Genomic DNA, 6,681 nt, shown 5'->3' on the forward strand with positions numbered 1-6,681 from the left:
CCTCACTTATCCTAGCAGTGAGTACCTCCACTTTTGATTGCACATCATTAATAGCTTTTTTGATTTCAACTTGGTTAGATTTTCGTTCTTTTATTTCTCCAGAAAGGCTTTTATATCTCCCGAGAGGGTTTCTCTAATATCTTCCATGCCTTTTTCGAGTCCGGCTAGAATCTTGAGAATTGTCATTCTGAACTCTAGATCTGACATATTACCAATGTCTGTATTGATTAGGTCCCTAGCCTTCGGTACTCCCTTTTGTTCTTTTTTCTGTGGTGAATTTTTCTGCCTTGTCATTTTGTCCAGATAAGAGTATATGAAGGAGCAAGTAAAATACTAAAAGGGTAGCAACAACCCCAGGAAAATACTCTTTAACCAAATCAGAAGAGATCCCAAATCGTGAGTAGGGAGAAAGGGGATAAAAAGAGGTTCAAAAAGAAGGAACGAAAAAGAAAAAAAAAGGAAACAAATTAAAAAAAGAAAATGAATAAAGAAAAGTATAAAAAAGAAAAAAATATATATTAGATAAACTAGTTTAAAAACGTTAAAAAAGAAAAGGGTAAAAGTTAAAAAAAAATTTTAGCAGAATAAGAGAAAAAAAATGAAAAAGAAAATAATTAAATTAACTGCAAGACTAAAAAATCACAGGGAGAAAGCCATGAGTTCCGTGGTTTGTTTTCTCCCCTCCTCTGGAATTCTGCTGCTCTCTCCTTGGTATTGAAACGGCACTCCTTGCTAGGTGAACTTGGTCTTGGCTGGATTTCTTGTTGATTTTCTGGGGGAGGGGCTTGGTGTAGTGATTCTCAAGGTCTTTGCCCCAGGTGGAATTGCACCACCCTTACCAGGGGCCGGACTGAGTAATCCGCTCAGGTTTGCTTTCAGGAGCTTTTGTTCCCTGAGCGCTTTCCGTAGAGTTCCGGAGGATGGGAATACAAATGGCGGCCTCCTGGTCTCTGGCCCGGGGGAGCCGAGAGCCCAGGGCCCCACACCTCAGTGCGCCCTCAGAGAACAGCGCCCAGTAACTCCCGTCTGCTTGACCTCCGGCTGCACTCCGAGCTCACCGAGCCTGCCACCATTTCAAGGTAACCCCGAGCTGTGAGCTTACTGTCAGCTCTGTCTCTGTAGTCGGCTTTCCTGTTTCAATACCCGCAAGCTCTGTGACACTCAGACACCCCCCGATCCTTCTGTGACCCTGCGGGACCTGAGGCCACGCTGACCTCACATGGGCCTTGCCCTGGTTTAGCCTCTGGAGTGATGTCCCTCAGCGGAACAGACTTTTAAAAGTCATGATTTTGTGCTCCGTTGCTCCGCTGCTTGCTGGGAGCCGGCCCCTCCCCCTGGGGTCTATCTTCCCGTCGCTTTGGATTCACTTCTCTGCCAGTCCTACCTTTCAGAAAGTGGTTGTTTTTCTGTTCCCAGAATTGCTGTTCTTCTTCTCTTCGATCTGCCAATGGATTTGCAGGTGTTTGCAATCTTTAGATAAGCTATCTAGCTGATCTCCTGCTAGCTGAAGTAGTCTCAGCCTGCTACTTCTCCGCCATCTTGACTCCTCCCCGACTCTCTTCAGATTTAAAGACACACACAAACTAAAAAGAATGGAAAAAGATAGCCCATGCAAATGGAGAGGAAAATATAGTTGGAATAGCAATACTCATAGCAGACAAAATAGTGTTCTTGAAGATTTATTTATTTGTTTGTTAGTTTGTTTATTTGAGAGAGAGCATGTGAGTAGGGGGAGGGATGGAGAGAGAGAATCTCAAGGAAACTCCTTACTGAGTGTGGAGCCTGACGTGGGGCTTGACCCCACCACCCAGGAGGTCATGACCAGAGTGAAACCAGGAGTCAGACACTCAACCAACTGAGCCACTCAGGAGCCCCCCCAAAAAAAAATAAATTTTAAAACAAAGACTGTAACAATGGACAAGGTAAAGGCAACAAAAGCTAAAATGAACAAATGGGATTACTTCAGACTAGAAAGCTTTTGCAGAGTGAAAGAAACTTTCAATAAACAAAAAGGCAGCCTACTGAATGGGAACAGATATTTGCAAATCTGATAAGGGATTAGTATTCAAATTGATAAAAAAAATACAAAACTCAATATGAAAAAGCCAAGTAACCTGATTAAAAAATGGGCAGAAGACTTGAATGGACATTTTCCAAGAAGGCATACAGATGGCCAAAAGGCACATGGAAAGATGCTCAACATCACTCATCATCAGGGAAATGCAAATCAAAACTACAATGAGATTTCATTTCATACCTGCCAGAGTGGCTTTGAGCAAAAAGACAAAAAATAATAAGCACTGGTGAGGATGTGAAGAAAAGGGAACCCTCGTGCACTGTTGGTGGTAATGTAAAATGGTATAACCACTTTGGAAAACAGTGGGGGGGTTTCTCAAAAAATTTAAAATATTACTATTTGATTTACAAATTCCAGTTCTGAGTGTATACACAAAATAATTGAATGTAGTATCTCAAAAATATCTGTACACCTATGCTCACAGCAGCACTATTCACAATAATAAAAAGGTAGAAGCAAACTGAGTGTCCACCTACAGTAAATGTGATATGTATACTACCACAATCTGGTATTATTAAACCTTAAGAAGGAAGGAAATTCTGACATCTGTTACAACATGAATGAATCTTAAGGAAATTATTTTAAGTGAAACAAACCAGTAACGAAAATACAAATAGTGTATGATTCCTCTTGTAAGAGGTACTTATAGGAGGTAGTCAAATCCATAGAGAGGGAAAGTAGCTTGATGATTGTCAGGAGCTGGGGCGTAGGAGAAATGTGTTCAGAGGCTAACTCCAACTTCCTTCACTAACTTCCTGTGGTTAGTGAAGGTGAAGAATCCTGGAGATTCCTTGCTCAATGATGTGAATGAATTAACATTACTGATTTATACACTTTAAAATGTTTAAAATGGGAAATTTTCTGTTATGTGTAGTTTACCAAAATTAAAAATTAAAAAAATAAAGTTCAGGAAAATGGGCAACATTTAGTAGGAGAGGAGAGCTCTGATAGAAAAAGGGGCATAAGAAAGCTTCAAGAGCATTGTTAGTGTTGTTTTGTTCCTATTGAACAGTTTAAAATGTAAAAATAAAATTTCTGGCAAAAGTCTGTATCATAATAAAAAAGCCACTTGGGTCCTTTAATTATAAATATTTAGTGTCAAAACAAAAAAGCATGTTCAGAACTTTTGCCTTTTTTATGTCACAGGCAACTAATAGAAGTTAGACTTGCAGAATCACAGTGCTTGAAAAAATTGTTCATGATATTTGTTAAAATGGTCCTAAAGATTTTATCCAATTGGGACATCATGATAGGTATAGGTTCAGTACAGTGGGATTTTGTGGTAGTAAGAGAGATGGAGTTCAACTCCAAATGTAAGGAAAAGTGGGAATTTACTACCAAGAGGCAGGAAAGGGGAGGTCAGCAGAGAGAAAATGACTAAGAGGAATCATCAGGTCTGGGGAGGATTTTGGCTAACTGACTACATGTTTTTTGGTAAAGGTAGGCCAGTGTGATCATATATCACCTGGGGGATGGTGGAAGATAAAGAACCCAATCAGATATTGAGGATGAACATGTATCAAGAGTGAGAGGTTCTAGCTAACTTGACTTAGTAGGATTCTTGCTAAAATGGAACATTGCAGAGGCAAACATGAAGCTCCAAAGTCAAGACCTCCTTGTGAAGAGAATTCAGAGAAGGATGACTACAGTTTGGTCAAAAGAGAATTACTGTCCCTGGACAATTTTACAGTCTATCCAGAATTAAAGTTTGTACCCAAATCATCAAGAGTATAGGCTCAGAACCTAAAATGACACCAGTGTGTCCATAGACTTGGGTGCTATCTTCAACTCCATTCTGAGAAAAACTGAGCCAGAGCTCATCAGTGGTGTTTGTTTCTCCTGTGGCCTTCCTTACTTGTTTGTAATTAACAATCTGTTAATGACTAAGCCTATAGTTTATCTCCATCTTTTTTATGAAAGTAAAGTCTGGTGTCAGTTTTAGGACAAATTTTGAAACTCTGTTTCTTGTTATTATAGGTGAGTTTGGAAAGGAAAATAAGGGCAGGGCTACTTGAAAATAGAACTAATGTTAAGAAATTACTTGCTTTTTCTTCTGATAAGTGAAGTCTATTGTTTATAGGGAGCAGTCAAACATAATTCTAGGAAGAGCTGAATTTTCCTGTGAGTTTTGTTTATAAAGGAACTGAATGAATTTTCCTGTGAGTTTTGTTTATAAAGGAACTGAATTTCCTGCATACCCTCCCAAGCCTTTCCTGGAAAAAGGACATTCTCTGGGTAGCTTTTATGCAGTGGGTAGTGCTTTTGGATTAGATATTTATTGGTTAGAAAATTATTTAATAAGCAATGACTATAAAAAAACTTTGTCATACATTAGGGTTTAACTGGACATATTTGAGTTATTTATAGTACAATAGTTTGGATAGAAAAGGCTTCTTGGGATAATAGATTGTACCAATCCCTGGTTTGGACAAACACCAGGAGCTTTTCATATAGTTGCTGGATGAAAAGGATGCCTTTCCTGGTGACCAAATGAAAGAGACAAACCATTAGAGCAATAGGTTGGAATTGGGGTAAATTATTTTATTAAAGTGATAACTTATTTTAAAGTACTTCAGAAATTGGGGCTCCTGGGTGTCTCAGTTGGTTGAACATCTGATTTAGGCTCAGGTCATGATCCTGGGTCCTTGAATCAAGTCACATGTTGGGCTCCTTGTTCAGCAGGGAGTCTGCTTCTCTCCCTGCCCTTCCCAGGTTCGTTCATTCTCTCTCTCTCTCTCTCTCACTCTCTCAAATAAATGAATAAAATCTTAAATAAAGGAATAAAATACTTCAGAATAAGCAGTGTGCTTTATGTGTTCAGAGGCTAACTCCAATTTATGCCTTCCTGTGGTTAGTGAGCCAGTGAATTGCCCTCGTCTCTAAGGATCATCTTCAGAGCTGGTGATTTAACATAGGAAGCACTCTTTTCTGCGGCATAAGGGTTGGCTAAATAATGAAGTCTGTGGAGTTTATGGTATGGAATGGATTAGGAGAAAGGAACAGGACCTGTTTACCCTTGTATGAATAAGACACAATGTATGGAAGGTCCAGTAGCTCAAGTCAGTTATGCCTTTTTCCAGGGATTGAAACTTCTGTTTCTTTTGTATCTAGACCCCAGAGATCAGTGTGGTGGGAGCTAAGATAAGATGAGAAGACCAAGTATCCAAGAGCAAGAGACAGAGGAGGAGACAGCTGTAAATAGGTCATTTTTATTTTACAATTACATAAAAAGTGCTATGGTAGGAGTGACAAGGCACAATGGCAGCACAGAGAAGGGTCACTTCATCTGGTCTCGGGAAGTCAGGAAATAGGAGAATCTGAAGGAAGAACAGGAGATCTGAAGGAAGAATAGAGGCTACCATATAAAGAACATCAAGTAAGAAACCAAGGTTATTTTTTCTTTTAAGATTTTTATTGGTTTGTTTGCTTGTTTATTTATTTATTTATTTTTGAGACTAAGAGAGAGAGATAACTAGCGGGGGAAGGGGCAAAGGAGAAGCAGAATCCCTGCTGAGCAAGGAGCCTAATGCAGGGCTCGATCCCAGGACCCTGAGATCATGATCTGAGCCCAAGGAGGATGCCATCTTGCTGCCCCAGAAAGCAGGGTTACATTAACAAGCATATGTATGGTGCAAAAACCTAGAGTCAAGATAAAACATGTGAAACTTGTAAAATCAGAAGGAATTCATTCTAGCCATAGCAGAATCAAAAGTGCTAGACAGCTAGAAAGAATTCCATACGATTGAGCTCGAAGAAAAATTTCCTTCTCTTTTACTCATATTATCATTTTGAACTAGAACTCGGAGCCTATTCCAGAAGACTTTCTAAGTGAATTTTTATTTGAAAAGAAATTAGGGGCTAGAATTTTCGGGCTTTACTGAAAAATCCCAATGAAAACAAGATGGGTGCATCTCTGTGCTTCATAGTTCCCTGTTCTACTGAGCAGACCCCTCCTACTTCTCCCTACTCTTATAACCTAGTCTTCTGTCAAACGTGTTGTTTCTTGCAAATCAGAGAAGTGAAACGGGTAGCTGATGGCTTTCCTTTACATAGTTCTTATTAGAAGACTTGATAAACTATATTTTTGACTTAGAGTTATGCACATTTTCAGTGGGGTTGTTTATCTTTCCTCATTGATTTACAAGGACTCTTTATTGCTTAATGAAATATTCTCATTGGGATATAAATTGTGAATTTATATCCATATTTCTATTTGTCTTTGTTTTTATCTTTTCTATGAATAACCTCATTATTTTTATATAGGGGGATATGTTAATCTTTTTTATCTTCATTCCACACTGACAAAGGACTTTGCTATGATGAAACCATTTTTTAATCTTTTATTATCTAATTTTCCTTTTAAAATCTTTGGTACATCTGAAATTTGTTTTGGTATATGGAGAGAGGTAGACTCCAACTTTTTTTTTTGTTTTCCAGATGGCTACATCTAGTCCAAATTCCATTTATGGAATACCACTTTTCCCTTCACTAACAAGAAGTGCCAAATTTATTATATAATAAATTTCTTTTATGAATATTTGTTGAAATCTAAACTTTCAATAGTATTTTATTGATGTTTGAATATTCAGGTGCTGGGACCACTA

This window comes from Neovison vison, chromosome 2, assembly GCF_020171115.1.
Source record: "Neovison vison isolate M4711 chromosome 2, ASM_NN_V1, whole genome shotgun sequence".
NCBI lineage: Eukaryota > Metazoa > Chordata > Mammalia > Carnivora > Mustelidae > Neogale > Neogale vison.